Source organism: Pieris brassicae, chromosome 13 (genome assembly GCF_905147105.1).
Source record: "Pieris brassicae chromosome 13, ilPieBrab1.1, whole genome shotgun sequence".
In the NCBI taxonomy this organism is placed as follows: domain Eukaryota; kingdom Metazoa; phylum Arthropoda; class Insecta; order Lepidoptera; family Pieridae; genus Pieris; species Pieris brassicae.
This window is the reverse complement of record NC_059677.1, coordinates 252,303-269,986: the sequence shown is the minus strand read 5'-3', so window position 1 is coordinate 269,986 and position 17,684 is coordinate 252,303.

Here is a 17,684-nt window from a genome sequence, read left to right as displayed (position 1 = left end):
TGGGAGATAGATTTTTGGTTTGTAGATTTTTTATGTAAATCCATCGAAGAAATAATATTACTTTTTCATGCATCAGTTTTTATATTCAATCCTATCAAAGCGATTCAGGATTAAGTACATTCATAGATCGACATAATTCATCTGTTTTTTTTTATAGGGAGCGCACCGTGTGTAAAGTGATACCGCAGCCCATGGACCTTTAATGATAGAGGGATCGCGAGGGCGTTGTCGGCTTTTTAATTGGTACTCTCCTTCCTTTTCTTGAACTCAAGGTATAAATTGTGTCTAGTTTACTTTGGGTTAGTAAGAATAAGCCTAATATTTTTAGACTACTTGCGTAGATTGTTGGTGAACTGGTTCTCAGTTGGAAGCCTTAAAAAAGAACCATCTAGATTTAAAAATGTTCTTTAAACAAAAAAATACTTTATAATATTTATCTATTGATTAGGCATGGTTTTGTATATCTATAGATACTATATATTACTACAGTAAAAACCCCAAGTTACGTTTTACCCTAGTAAACGGGCCACAAAATCAGTGAAGCGAAAAACCATTCAATGGTCCAATACAAAATCTTTGTAAGGGTCTTATAACGGATATTTTATTGAGAACTTTGTAATATCCTTTAATCCATTTTATTTAAATCACAACGATTTCTGAGGAATAATAATTATGTGCTTACTACTTATTTTATATACCTATACCTACCTATACCTATGATATATACAATATTCTATAGTCTAGCTATAAATACTGAAACAAATTTAAAAAAATGCCATTGCAAATAACATTTATTACTTTTACAGTTTATTTCGTTGATTTTAAGCAAGTAGATAATCACCACGATCCGTGTTGGCCTAGTGGCTTCAGCGTCCAACTCTAGTATGCCGTAGGTCCGTACCCAAAAATGGTTGAAGTGTCACTGATTTTTTTACATAATTACCATCACCTCATAGTGTTTTCCTTCACCGTATGAACTATACTATGTAGCCATAGTGTTAGATTTTCACCAGGGTAACACTGATCTACTCTACTTCTTCGATTAAATCCAACATTTCAAAATACACCGGAAAAGAAACTCGATACACCTCAGCTCGTTGCCACTCGACAAATTGTTGACAAAGCGATTTACTTTGATCGCGTTCAACAATACTCAACGATAAGGCGTTGCGATCTAAGCGATTTTACGCTTGATATTTTGAAGTGCGGTTACAATATTGGGGTGTACTTAAAGTATCATTAAAATGTCCTTTAACTGTACATGATGTATCCAAGCCGTCTCGACCAAGGTGATCCCAACAAATATTGTTATTAAGAAAATTTCACAAATGTGTGTGACAAACAACACTCTCATATTACGATGGGCCGGAGGTCCGGAACAATCGAATAAGGACACAAGATGCTCGTCCGAGGCCAACACAACTTTACCACTGAGAATGATCAGCGTTGTTCCCTTTTTCTCTTTCGATTTCATCAGGTGAATTTCCTTTTTGCTGAAACGATGCACTTATCATCCCTTCCGCCAAAAAGGCTAATCCTAGTAATTTTTCTGATTTTCGACCCATCTCGATTCTGCCTTAAACATGAGCAATTTAGTGATTTCCCAAACAAAAATTGGATACTTAATCCACTTCAGTGTGGGTTTCCACCCGGACATAACATGACTGCTCTGGTCACAAACTGGAAGGCATGGACCACAAACAACTCACAATTCTCGTACTGCTAGATTATGGCAACGCTTTTAATATAATAAACTTCGAAATTCTAATGAGGTTGCTTAGATCTATTAATATTTCTTCTCATACTGTTAACTGCTTCTCCGACTACCTTAATAGGCGCCGCCAGTGTATTAAGACAAGCGATTGCATGCCTCAGTGGAGTTTGCATTTGGCGCTCCGCAAGGCGGCGTAGTTTCTCCTCTACTTTTTGCAATTTATACTAACTAACCTAGCATAAAAATAGTACCTATGTTAGAATTTAGGCTCATGTTTCAGATTTGTTCAGATTGATTTAAGCTGACATTAATGCAGAATTGGTTATAATTTTTCCTAACAAAAGTACTTGGCCAAGGTTTGGTTTTTTCTATTTCACTTTTTTTCACTAAAGTCTTCTAGCAATGCTCATGCCCATAGGCGGCAATATAACATTGTTGTCGTGCTTCTCTTCATATTTTTAAATTCACATTCCTACTTGGCAATGAAGCCTCTACATTAAAGAGAGAACGCGGGCACGACTGGATCGATCAGAATTTCTTTAATAATTGAGATAACAGAAGCTGAAATTATTTCCACAATTATTAAAAATAAATATGTCCAACGATGGCAGGATTCTTATAGTACAAGTAATAATTTTACTAAGATATTTTCTATTAAAATAAGTGTGTATTTTAATTCTGGATGAATCGCATTCGCACATAAACTGTACAACACAATTTTCCATCAGTCTATTGTATGGAAATACTTAATAATATACTATCTAAATGTATATTGCTATTATTATAATCTTTTCCTTACTGGTTGGCCATCAGTCCCACAGTGTTTATATTAGAGAAAAAAATAATTTTACAAATAAGGATGTTTTTAAAAGAAAATCTGTTAACGTAACAATCAATTATAGATAGATATATGTATGTTTAACAAAACCTTCTTAAAGAACTCTTTTATATAAATATATATTTTTGTAAACTATCTCTTGTACTAGCTGAAATAAAGGCTTTGAAATTGCTTTAGCTAGTTACGGGTACATAATTTAGGGTTCAAAAGAGGAAGGTATGGAGTTCTTTGCTCATTCTTCTCCATATGAAACTGCCTTTTGGAAGGGCCAACTATAGTAACGTTTTTTAAAAAAGTAACGTTTTTCAAAAGTGCCTTTTTAATAGACCTTATTAAAATAAATGATTTGCCTTATTAAATCTCTATAAAATAAGCATTAGATCATGTGTAATGTATCTTCTTGGCAATTTTTACACTACGTGGAAAAGAAACTGAATTATAATTAATTTTATCAGAGGCGCTAAATTATTTAAAGTCTGAGCCGGAGTTATCCGTTTCATGATCATTTGCTAATCTAATAGGCATGTAGACGATGAGCCTCCTGTTCCTGACACACACTGTCGACTTTTTGGGTCTAAGGCAAGCTGGTTTAGACACGATGTTTTTCTTCACCGTTCGAGCGAATGTTTAATGCGCATTGAAAGAAAGTCCATTTTTGCGCAGCCAATGATCGAACCTACGACCGCAGGGACGAGAGTCGCACGCTGAAGCCACTAGGTCAATACTTCTCATCTCAATTTAAACTTTTATGTTACACTTCATTTATAGCAAAGGTGTTTTATAACCAAGATTGGCTAAAAATTAAAGTTTCTCAGTGATTGCTTGGCTCCAAAAAGCTTCTCTCTGTTTGTTGTAATGTTATCGTTCCCTTTGTCATATTATATTTGTAACTTTTTAACTCTTTACTTTATAAGGAATTTCAATTTGTACTGTGGTGTAGCCAGGAACAAGGCTAACAAACCCTTCAGTGGTTTTTAGTAGTTTTCTGTTTTAGTTACATGTTAATTATGTATATATTCAAATCAAATTTTTATATTTACAAAACAAAAATCTTCAAATATTAATTTCAACACGTATTACAAGCAGAATTCATTACAGCAATCTAAAGTTTTTTATTTTTATTTCTGTCAATTCGGAGTCCCACCTCAAGTGTCCTAAGTTGTTTGTTACTGAAAAGCTTTTAACAATTAAGGTCAGTTGACAGTTGATATTCCTCTAATAGTCGTAGCTTAAGTTTAATTTTAAAATAAGTTTGAGCAACAACTGTTATTATATTATTTTATATATATATATAATACATATAAAAGTATAACATATCTGCTATTGTGTCCCGAAAATCGCCCTGAATAATCATCAAATGATTGTTACCCGCGAATCTGGCGTTTTGTGTGTTGTAGTGTCACAGCGACCTACACCACAACATAATTAGAAGCATTTAATGTATCTATCTTTTTTATTGACGTTCATAAGTGTATATTTTGTTACCTATATGAATAAATGATTTTTGGCCTTTGACCTTCTGCATGGTATTACGATCAGGTAGTTTCCAGTTCTATATAAAAAGGTTATCAAGACTACTAACGCAGAAAAGCCTTTAAAAAAGCTAAAGAGCTTCATGAGTACGTCATTGGTATCGTATGAGTGCTGTAATGTATACAAGAAATAAATGTCTACGCGAGTACCAGGAAATTATTGCTATTAATATTCAACGTACTTTGAATATACTGGTAATCACTGGTAGGTGATTTATAGCGATTCATAGTGGACGCGGCGCCTGCGGCCATTTTTCAGTTGTCACAAATTGTGCCGTGACGAGATGGCCTCTGCCGCTCGACGCTCCGCTCACTTTGTCGTTTCACATATTTTAACATCTGTTAAATTCACTCTTACACAAATCGCGGTCATATTCAGTAATTAATAGACAATACTACGTAACAAAAGCAATCTGATTATAACGAATCATAAATCGCGCAATGTTGGAATTCTTTAATCAGTTGAACGCATAAGCCTTGACTAAAATACGCTATAATTATTTCAAAAAATATCCAGCGGTACGAAGCCGGGATAGCCCACTGTACAAATTTAAATAACTGTACCTTATTTCGCAATAATATATTCTATTGATAGGAACTATTAAAGTAGACTTTAGAGGAGAAACGAGGCGTATATTTTTCTCCACATTTACGTCAGAGGTAAACCTACAGTAAACACAAAGCTAATTTGTTAAAACAAGAAAATGAGCGCAACAAAAAATGTAGAACACTTGCGTGTAACAATATTAGCTTTATAAATAAAGTTAATCTGTTAATTAGAGTAAAACCGACTATGTTAATTTCCTTGCTAAGCCTGGTATTAGGATTTTTATTTTGCACAGATGTTTACATTTTTTTGTGCTATATAACCTGTAGCTTTGACTTGAGCTGGTTAAATGTAACCAGCAGGCGCCAGGAGGATTTTATGACTAACGTTTTTCAACAAATAAATGTCTGAATTGTTCTATCTTAAAAATGTTAAACAAATTCCGACAACAACTTAAGGTTAATTACACACAGTAACACAACACAATAATGAATTACAGACTTTATTCATTCACTCGCTGACTCACTCATTCACTCACACATTTGCACTCACACACTCATTTATGCACTCAAGCGTGTTGATAACAGTTAAAAATCAACAAAAATAAAAAGATGTAACTAAATTATTTATAAATTAAATATTTTAGGGATTTTTAATTAAGTTTGTTATGAGAGAGCTGGAAACCCTGACGCAGGTATTTTTTACTTAAAAGGGTCTCCAAATCTTACACATTGTAATGCTGTAATTGTACTTATAATGAATAAACATGTCGGAGAATGAATATTTTAAAATTACCGCCACTTTGAAGTTAGTCGTAGAATGCGGTGTGGTATGATAAGGTAGACTGTCAACGTTGACAATTGACAATGCCTAGTCTGTGTGATCTACCAAATTTCAGTGGTGCGACTGTTTCGTGGCAGTAAGTGAATTCTTTAGTCACTTGAGTTTCGAACGTCGCCTGCGCCGGACGTGCGCACTGACTGTATTATAATGTCGGACGATGGTAGTAACACCAATTTTGCAAATATTAATCGCGTTGAATCTGCGACAAACATATATTTTATTATTTATTATTTTTACAATATACTACAAGGCAATCACCGTCCACCTTATTAAATACCTTCAACATGCTATAAAACTTAGGCAGGTATTATTTGTATTTAGTTACATTTTCAAACTCCATTGCGATGATCTGGCGAGAAAAATGAAGGGCGAAACTACAGTGCATTTGATTGATCAACAGTATCTCTAGTCCATTTTTTAATTCTCATAAAAAATAAATCAGTGGCGCTGCAACCTTTTTAGGTCTGGGCTGAGATTGCTGTCTCATCGTTTGTCAATCTAATAGGCAAGTAGGTGATCAGCCTCTCGTTCCTGAGACGTTTTATAGCGAAGCCAATTTCCTCACGATGTTTTCCATCAGCGTTCAAGCGAATGTGAAATGCGCACATAGAAAGGAAATTAATTGGTTCATAGCCGAGGATCGAACCTACGTACTCAGAAATGAGAGTCACACGCTGAAGCCTAGTGGCCAACACTGCTTCATATAATTCCAATAGCTAAAGAACGTTTCGTCTTGGGTCTATCATTCTCATCACTCCGTCGCTTTAACGGAGAGATCATAGGTTTCATAGAAAGAAAAGTTGTAAGTGGTATTGGTTGGTGGACTCATTTTCCGCACGTAGTTGGTCCGTTTTGCGTAAAGTCCTGGCTAATTTAGCCTAGCTCCTTCCAGAAGCAGAGAAGTCTCCTAGGCACTTCACAGGCTTCACGGAGCGACCTCACTGCTCCGAGGATTTCTGTACGTTGTATAGCCACAGCCTCGCATTCCAGTACTACGTAGGTGACTGATTCCTCTGCGCTGAAACAGCATCTATCATTGTTTTGAGATTGGTTTTATTTAAGCTTGGAAGTCGCTTTGTTAGTTGCGGGTTTGTAAGTAATATATGATTTTAGACAAATGATTGTGTATAGAGCTTCCAATGATATTTATTTAATGGAAACAGTGGCGCCATCTCCACAAAGGAGTAATATTTGTATCGTTACATTTTACAGTCTGTTTCGCATACAAATAGCATTTTATTGGCGACCGAAGCGATTAAATTCTTTATTTACTCGCCTTTATGATGTCATTACAGCTTATTTGGGAGTTAAAGCGAAATGTATTTTAATTTATAAACAATATGTTTTAAGGCCGACAACGCGAAAGGTTTATGAGTGCTGTTGGATATAGGTTACTATTTTGTTAACTCAAAGATGATGGGTTCGATAACCGGCGAATAAACGTTTAGGATTGGTACTCTCATGAAAACGGTTTCCATACTAATATTACTTTGATTTGTGATCAATGCTAGCCTAGTGGCTTTAGCGTTCGACTCTCTTCTCTGAGGTCGTAGGTTTGATCCCCGGCTGTGCTTCAATGGATTTTCTTTCTATGTAAGCATATAACATTCCCTCCAACGGTGAATTAAAACATGGTGCTAAGAAGTCGACGGCGTGTGTCAGGCACAGGAGGCTGATCATCCACTTGCCTATTAAATAATCAAATGATCATAAAACAGATAAAGAAATCTAACGTTCAGACCTAAAACAACTGTTGCGGCATTGATTTATTTATCTTATTTTATTCAATTTATCACCAACTGAAAGGTCACACTCTTTGGCTCAAGTGATTTTTCGTCTCCAATTGTATTTGCGATGTGATGAAAAGTCATAAATGTGTATTTTAGTAAAGATGGTACAATTAGACTGATTTAGTTTTTATGAAAAAGGGGGTAAGTCTATAAAGTGTAGACGTAATATAAAAATCATCTTCTTTATCGCAATATTCATTTCTGAAGGTCGTGGAGCTGCACAACCTCTGCGCCTGCGCGACGGTAAAACCTGTAAGGGCCTTTTTGGTCCAGCAAGTAGGGGATCGGCCTCGAGGTCTGGTGACACTCTGCCAGTTACGATCAGTTTTTTTAAGTCTTCTTTTGGCGCATGAGGGTAACATTTTCCCGGATAAAACGCAATAATAATAATATTACTGTGACGATGTGCAGCGTTTTTGTCGATGAAAAGGGAGAGAGCGATTAAGAGAGAGTGAGAAATGGAGATGGAGAAAATATACACGCTATTGGTTGATGTATTCGTTTAGTAGTTACATATTAGAACTTTACATGGCAATTCTGTCCCATAACGTCTTGTGCAGTAAACGCAGATTTATTTATTTATATCATCATTAGCACATTTATATTATTATTATTATACAGTGTGTAAACAGTGTGAATATAGATATACATTCTTTATTGGGAAAAGTGATACTCTTCTTTAATAAAATCCCACGGGCTCTTTTATCTTTGCCTTTTAATAAATTTAAGAAATGTATTAAAGACAAGCTGTGTAAAAAGAGGAAAATAATTAAATTCAAAATACTGTTTCACTGCTAGAAAGTTCTAGCAACTTATTATATATATACATTTTAAACTAAATTCTGACCATTACATTACAGTGAATATTTTTCATTTCACAAACAAATGTTTATATCTTACATATAATTTTTTGACTACATTCGCATTTCATTATTAATATATAAAATTCATTCAATCAAGTTCAAGGAGATCTAAAAATAATATTCCATTTGGGTCCGAGGAAGTTTTATTTAATATTTTAATATCCAAAATCATTTCTGTTCATTTGTTGTATTCGGACTTATGTTCTGATAGGTGAGTCAAGAAAGGCTGTACTTGTGTGTGTGTGTATCTGTCTGTAGGTGTATATAATGCGCGTGGAATGGACAGCAAATTGCGCAAATTTGCCTTACTACTCTCTTAACTCTTCTACTAGGGCATCTTAAAGGCCGGTAAAGCCCCCAAAAGAACATGAGTATTCATGGGCTGCCGCTGTTCCCTATCATATCAAATGGCTGCTGATGTTACTTTGTCAATAGAAGCGGTTGGCAATTCCTTACATATTCTTGCAATAAAATTGGCTATTAAAAATAGTGGCGGAGAAGTTATTGCCACTTCTTGCCTGCTTGACAGGGACCCTTGATTTGGGTAGTAAAATATGTAAATTAAGATCTTTCTTTTTTAAGTGTACCAATATGATTATATGTTGATTGATTTTAATGTATTTTTGTTAAATAAGTTTTATTTATATATTAAGAAAATTTGGGAGTGAATTATAATTTTTCTTTTATCTTTTGTTACATAGCTTGACCAGGATAATAATATATAGTGTTTATACCCACATTGTATTGACATTTAATTATCGATATCTGGAGCTAGGAAATATATTCTGGACACTCAAAATATCCATTAAATTGGAATGACACAAAGTGTCAGAGGTCTCGGTTGTCACGTTCGGTGTCGTGAGCACACGTTCGCTCGAATCAGCTTTTTTACTCAACCTTATTGGGTCACTTTGCTTGATTTAATAAATTGGGGTCTATAGGTCGAAAAGATTTTCATGCTTTTAGTAATAAATTCTTCAAATTATTCGCGCATACTTCAACACGTTATTGCCAAGCTAGTTTTCCAATGTATAAGAAAACGTTGCTATTATAATACAAGAGAGCTCTAATTAAATTAAATTAGGTGATTAAATTTTTACGAGCAAGGTGCCTTTATAGTCTGGGAGTGTATTTAGACCATAAGTTTTAACAATAATTATAAATAACTTAACTGTTTCTATGACATCACATTTAAAAGCCATGCAATGTGGCTGATTTGTGCGTTGATTTTTTTTATAATTAATCAATCTGAATTATTCAGGAGTCCTTAAAGTCCTGTTATTGAGCGATGCTATATATATATTTTTGGTACTCTAGAAACAGAATAAGAGGCCGACAGTGCAAAAGATGGGAGAACGAATTCTAATTAACAGCAACCTACAACTGGAGAAGAGTCGCAAAGGATAGAGAACAGTGGAAAGGGTTAGAGGAGGCCCTTGTCAAGAGGCACCAAGGTAGGAGTTATATTGTAGTGAGAATATATTAAAGATCATAGATCACAGAGTTTCGGAATAAAAAGGCTATATTATTTTTATAATTAATCGGAACGTACCAATTTCTTTGCAAACAAACGATTACAACATTTTGTATATTCAATTCATTATTTACATATATACAATAGAAAAACATATAAATCTTGGCAATGATTAAACTATTCTAACTTAATGTAAAAATTCTTTCAATGCCGATATTTTGCCTCTACAGTTTTCAAGGCCTTTTCTCTGCGCTCACCTTGAAAACTGGTAATAAAATATATGTGCAATTATTAAAAAAAAAAGATATACCCGAATTTCTATTATACAATGACTTATAACCTATCTATTAGCCTTTTGTGTTTGACACACGCCGTTGGCTTTTTGGTCCTAAGGCATGCTGGTTTCGTCACGATGTTTTCCTTCACCGTACAAGCGAGTGTTATTACGTACAAAAATAGAAAGTCCATTGGTGCACACACGGGGTTCGACTATACGACCCTAGAGATGAGAGTCATGTAGAAGCTGAGAAAAGCAAAAGATAAATAATATACAATTATTTGCTTGTTTTTCTCAAAGAAATATTTTCCTTATATATCTATGAGAGCCCTAATTTAAAATTGTGAGGCTCATTAATTCCTCTTAAGAAGTAATTAATATTCAGATAATAAACGGGATTTAGGGAAAACAAAGATTTTCTGCGCTATTTACAGCATCTTCAAATGTTGTTTTTCAACTTGTATTTCTTTGTGTCAGAGTTATAAAACCATTGCAAAACATTTGGTATAGTAGTAAGCATGTGTTGGTGATCATAAAGAGTTCGATAGTCGGATTCAAATCCCAGGAAGGACCAAAAATGTTGCCTTTGAAGACAACTAAAACTGTAGGTCCTGCTCTGATAGGAATATCAGTCAATACATCCAGTCGTACTCTTCGATCCTAACCGAGTATGTGATAAAAACTATATTTTTTCTCTTCATAAATGGTCAGTATCACCTGGCCTGTCCGAATTGGTCAAGAGTTTTCAAATACAAACTACATATTTTTTTTAGGACGGGGCAACTGGCAGAGGGCTCATCTGGTATTAAGAGATACCGTGGGATATGGACACTCATTTGCCAGAAGGGGACGGGAGGAATTTCGTATTTTGGCGCCACAACCAATGGTGAAACTCAGCAGGTATTAATCCGCTCAACTCTCCATGGTAAATGCGGTAGAAGATGAATAGAGAGACATAACGCTAAGGGATCAAGCCGCTCGAAAAGCGACTGGTCCTCGACGATAGTCCTTCTACCCTGACTGATTGCGCTGGTGAAATAACTGTGGTCTCAGGGTTGTTTAGACTGGTTGGAATGGACTGTGATTGGTATATGTATGAAAGGGTGAGAACCTAAGAACCTTACAACCCTACGGATCTCTAAGCCATACAGATGTGCCCTAACCCATAAATATTGAATACATAAATAGTGCACTACCGAATGTTTTCACCAAGAGACCTAGAGTAACAGACGGTGTGTTAGTCAAGGTTGAAAGGTTCAAGGTGGTGGCATTATCTCAAAGCTATCGGGCAGGGTCTTCACGATAATGAAGGGCTTGAAGTAGTCTTCTTTGAGTGCAAGCGAGAAATGAATAAGACGGAGCAATATTCAAATCTGATTTTTTTGTTATAAAACAATACTATTCACACTTACATAATATTATTGTTGTGAGCTGTCGGTATATCGCATCTTCAGCTATTAGTCAGTTGATCAATGGAAGTTAAAATGTTAATTACGTTACCCAACAGTAACCTATAATGGCGGGATTTATAAAATACCTGACCGATTTTCGTAATACATACATTTTATTAAAATAGATTTTACATTGAATTTTAGCTTTCGTAACACATTATCAAGAATTTCAACAAAAATGCGTTCTACTTATTTTATAAGCCTATTATTTTGAAATCCCATTAGTAATAAATAAACGGCTCAAATATAAGAGGCTTTACTTTAACTTTGATTTTGTTCCCTTTGGAGTAGAGACTCTTGGGCCGTGGGGTTCAAGAGCAAAGGCTCTAGTTAAAGAATTGACTGTACAGGTGACACCAGAGCTGGTGCTTTCCTCGCCCAAGGAAAAGGTATCGTATTTGTAATAAAATAAATGTTGCCTTGACAATTGTCTGTCATCATGAACAGTAGAAATACACTATGTTCGTTCAAAAGCTTCAAATATATAAAAGTATTGACGATGGAAATTCTAGCATGTCGCTCGAACAAGATTCAGGGCACAGTAGACAGAACTAATAAAACAAAGAATTTATTTGATGTGAAAACACACGGGAGTATAAATAGAACGTGTGTTTAATGTCGATTAAACGCTTGAATAAACAATTGGCAATTCCTATGTTTAGGAATAGTTCCCGGAAGTGGATTATCTATGACCGCAATTAGTCTTGGTTGGTACTGGAAAATAGTGTGAGAATATATGTGTGAGTCCTAACCGTCGACAAAAAGTATTAGGCTCGTAAGAAATGTGTCTGCGCCAACTGGCAGAAACGGAACTTAACTATTAAGGTATATATACAGTTTTTTTTGTAACAAACGGAAACTTTTTAATTGGTAAGCTCTTTCCTTTAAGGACCATAAGTAGAATTGGTTAATACTTCAGTGGGAAGCTGGTTCTACATAGTGGTTAATAAACGCTCAGTTGTGGAAAGATGGAAAAGTTTTTCTTTATTGGGTTAAATTATCTATAAAAAGCGTTTTAGCTGTTCATTCTCAAACGTACAACAGTGATTCATTATGTAGAATTAATTCACCGAAAACAATTCTCATAAAATTCCATTTAAAAAGTTCTCGTGTGCTTTCGTTAACGCTTGACACGAAAACGCTTGAAAGCTTTGTTTTATACTTTAACTAGCTTTCGTCCGCTGCTTCGTATATTGCGAAGCAAGTGCAAGATTTTTTGTGACCTTTACAATATATTTTAGAAAATTGTGGTGCTAACGCCTTTTTAGGATTTCTGTAACTGCTTCATGATGAGGTCATACACAACATGTCATGCAGACGACACACGGAGTTTACTTTTTTTGGGTCTAAGGCAGCCTGCCTTACGATACAATATCCCTACGATATTGTCCGTCACTATTCGAGCGATTGTTAAATGCACACATAGATAGAAAGTCCATTGGCGCACAGCCGGGATCGAACTTACGACCTCAGGAATTAGAGTCGCACGCTGAAGCCACTAGGACAACACTGTTCCTACCATAGAAAGACTACTAATTCAAAACCACTGGACAGTGTGCGTAATGCGTAACAACGTAATTACTAATAACTGCGGACGGAAGCTCATTGCTTAAGTAATAATTTTTAACACTTTTGCTAGGCTGTAAAACAAAAGATGCTTAAGGAATTGTTTATAATTACAAACAATTTAATAACCAACCTCTATATAGGTTTAGCGGTCATCAATTACATTCCACGGTAGCTATTGAGTATTGCATTTCGCAAATGTAAGTTACATTCGAACAGATATGGCGGTATTAGGTCAAATGTGAGTGTTGCCCCGAACATTTTTGAATTGCATTTAATGTTGTATATTTGTATTTCCGAACCAATTCGACTTAGGGTCCACCAAGAAAAGAGCAATGCGAGCCTTCTGGCAATGTGTCCATGGGCGGTATCATTTAACATCAGGTGATGCCGCTGTTATATAAAAAACCAAAGAATATTTATATGACCAGTGTGTGAATTTTTTATATAATATAATTATGTCGGAGTAATATCATCACTCCATCGATATGGAAATTGTCATTTAGTGGGTCATTGAGAACTGGCAGTAAATGTAAAATTTGAAGCATTTAATGTATATATCTTATTTATTGACATTCATAAGTGTACATTGTGTTACCTATATGTATAAATGATTTTTAACATTTTAGCTTAAATTATAACAATTTTATTTGTTAATCATTTATACAATTAATAAAGGTAATGTCAATGATTAACCAAAGCAACAATAAAAATCAATGGTCTATTGACGAGATTTTAACATTTCCTGATTATCCGAGCGTTCACTGACATATACATTACAATTGTCGGTTGACTTTCACAATATTATGACGTAAATTATTTCCAAATGTCTTTTTTAATTCTAACAAGGACCTTAATGTAGAAACATACTTAAATAGGGTTAAACGGCTTGCTTTAGGTCACGTAAACAGACTACATTATCATGTGAACGAGGCTGTCCAAATTCTTGATACAACGGGAACAGGACGCCTGGAAAGATCAAAACCTTTAGTGGATTTGCGTGGTGAAAGTGCAAGGGACACACGATCATAGTGCCTGTTATATATGCTAATATTATGCAAACTTAATATTCTATCAAAGTAGGTATTTTCCATTCAACTTTTGTATTTGTTTTATATATTTTTTTTTATTTAATTTATCGCATATTATAATAGTCATAACTCCAATTGTAAACGAGTATATGATATGTCATATGTAAGAGTGTATGAGCTTGATTATAACTTAGAATTATCTTTTTGTAACTGAACGTTAATTTTAATCGACAAGACATAAATCCACATCATAAATCACAGCCAATTAGGTTAATTAGCCGTTCAATTAACATCCTACCATTTTAAATGACATAATTTATTTACTTTTTTTACTCTTATTGGCTAGAGATTGAGCGAACGAAGCCATCCATTAAATTTGTAGGGATCGTTACAATTAATATGGTGACGTCAAACGCTAAGCAGGTAGGTACTCCTTCTAGGTCAAACGAAAAACACACGATTCTTCATCCACAAATTCGTTATACTTCAAGCCTATAATAATAATAATTCATTGCAAGAATATGGTACAAAAATGTTGTTGTGGTACAATCGAAATCAAACCGAAAGAAATTTTATATTTTACATGATGAGTCATATCAATTAGTGAATTCTTATACGATTTGTATCATGCATATCATATTATTATAATATATTATGTAATGTTTCACGCAAATAATCATGTATTGATTAACGCTAGCCAAGCTAATTGCAATCCCTTTCCGAGCGGCTTGACCCCTTGGCGTTGCGGAGAGATGTGGAGTCACTCTGCATCTCTTACCACATTTATCATGGAGGGCGATCAGACGAGTTCTTCGGATTAATACAACTTGAAGGCCGACGTTCCACAACACCACCACTATATGGTATCAGGTGCCACTAAAGTATTTCCAAACCAATTCGACAACGGTTCCTTCAAGAAAAGTGCATAGGAATTCTTACTAGCGAGCCCTCTGGAATTGATAGTGTCGATATCACTTAACATAAGATGAGTTTCCTGCCCGTTTGCTGCGCTGTTCTATAAAAAAAGTTTTTAAAATGATAAACAGATGAAAAAAACCAATGTTCGAATTAGGTCCAGCTAATAAATTAGCACATTATTTGTCTATGTTTGTCTTAGTGACATGAAGTGTTGTAAACCAACTGGGGTAGAGAAGCGTCTGATCTTTATATACAAGAAGATTTGCAACATCGATTTTTAGTTAAGTGTTAAGTTTAACATAATAATAGCATAGTAATGATAGTAATTGGAACTGTTTCTATATCAAAAGTAATATTTGCTACGTGACATCAGATTTCCTAAAAAAATACGACTCGTAAGTAGTTATTTAAACCAATAATTTACATGTTTATGGTGGACATAGAAAGAAAAATTCTTCTTATCATTTTCAGCTTAATCAAAGACGAAGTAATTGTTAATTAGGGTAGAGGCCGGTATTCAGGCTTCGAATTATAAGGAATTTAAATTTTAGTTGTCCATTATGTTTTGAAATTTGACTTGCTGTGTTTCGTTAACATTATCCGAGTGATTCCTTAATTAAATCTATCATTTAACAATTAAATTTTTAATATTAAAAATTATGTATGTTACATATTAGTGGGCATGAAAATTTTAGAAAGGCTTAGTAAGACTTTGCAATAAGTCTTATCTTTTTACAAATCGTTAAGTGTTCGAATAAACAATGGAATGTTCTAAAAAAAGTGAGTTTTTCGATACTCTGTCAAAGAAATCTTATTCCAATTGCTCTATATGGAATGGTCGAGAGAGACAGACTGTTTTCAAATCAATATTTTTGAGAAAAGTCATTACGAAGATTCATTAATCAGGCTCGTAATAAAACACAACCAATTATAATAGATATAGAATACCTTCCTAAAAGAATATCGCCTATCGTTAATACTGTGTAAGGCTTCTTAAAGGTCAAGCGAAAGGTCAACAATTAATAAATCTGATAATGCTTGTAAACTTTTAATTAGCCTTCATAGGTCACGCTAAGTGGAAAACTGCGAATACAGCTGATAATTTGAGTAATTGAATTTCCTTTATTACGACGTGGCATTAGAACACCTACCCAAACACACCACCATTGTGTCTAGTGTTAAAAGTGTTTACTTTTAACAATGTAATGCTTCTACTGCATCATCCACATATTCATCATCTGAACGTAGACCTCCTTTATTTTTCTACAGTACGCATTAGACTGGCTTTTTTGGGATCTACTGAGAGCCGACATTGCCGTCGTAAGTGCTTTTAGTCGGTGGGCGGCCGCGCGGTTTTATTTTGCCAAGGTTTCCATTGGGGGCCGAGGGGTCCATTCAAGGTTCTTGTCCATACGCACTATGTTACTGACCCACCACCTCTTAGATGTCGCGACAGCCTCTACTACTTCACTTACGCTGGTCTTTTCACGAATGGCCTCATTTAGTACACGAATTTAGATGAAATGTTTGGCTTGCGGGCTACACGCCGTGCGTTGTGTGAGCGTTCTGGTTTCGGCTCCATAAGTAAAGACAGGCGGGATGCACTGAATGAAGACGTTTTTTTTAAGTCCCTTCTCCTTAATGGATCATAACTGACTAAACTCTGTGAAGGCGTCTATGACATATGTACGGAAAACGCCAATAAAAAATTAATTAAACGAACAAATGAAGATAGAAGCCGAAATCCCAGTCTAAGGGTAGTTAAATAATTTTCAATTAAACAATTAAAACAAAAACGACCAAAGTTAAATCGGAAACTTATATCATTAACAAAGTTAATTAAGAAGCTCCCAAAACTCGCAGTATTGTACATTATATTTAAGTATTGGATAAGTATAGACAACTGACTTGATTTTGATGATAAGTTTTTGTATACAGCAGAAAAACCATCTTGTATTAGGTAATAGCCACGAATACACACCTTCAGAAGGGTTGCGAGTGCGCTGACAGCTTTTTACAACATGTTGCTCTCATCTTGTAACACCCTAAGATAGTTCAAATATACTTTAAGTGCCATAAATGCGCTTAGGTGAAACATATACTGAGGCGATAAGTTTGGATTTATATATGGACGTCCGTCTATAAAATAATGTTAATGTAAAAAAAATATGTTATAATTTAGGGTTATCATGTGCATTGCTAAAGCATTGAATTTTTTCCGATGTTTCTTCCTCTGTGCTAGCCAAGCAAAGCCGAGGTTCAACCACACGACCCTAACGATTGCAGTAGCTGTATTGTTCCTCTTGCATTACAGGTATAAAAAGTACAAATCCGGTATTAATTTAACACCACACGCTACCAAAAGTTAGTTTTAAAAATTCACTATATATGCACCTTCGGGACTCGCGTTGAATGTAGTGAAAATTGTGCTAATTTCAGCATAAAAATGTAAATTTTGAACATTTTCTGTGGAGTTACAAGGTAATTAGATTGCAAATGCTAACTTGGGTAATCTGAGTTTGTTAAACAAACTAGAGATGCAAAAATATCGCAAACTGAATCGCAGTTTCGATTATCAAATTCGAAGTATGAGAAACTTTGAAAGATGTTATAATTCATACACAATCGTAAAATTATATCGATGGAAGGTGATTAATTCACGCCATTGATAAGTTTAATTTGGTAGTAATACCAATGTATGATTTCAACTGTGTCTATATCTGTGTGACATCGTAGCATCTAAACGGATAGACTTAATTTTTAACTACAGTTAATGAAAATGTATTATCACGTTTTTTTTATTATTTGTTAGTCTTTTCTTCAAGCATCCATGGGCTGAC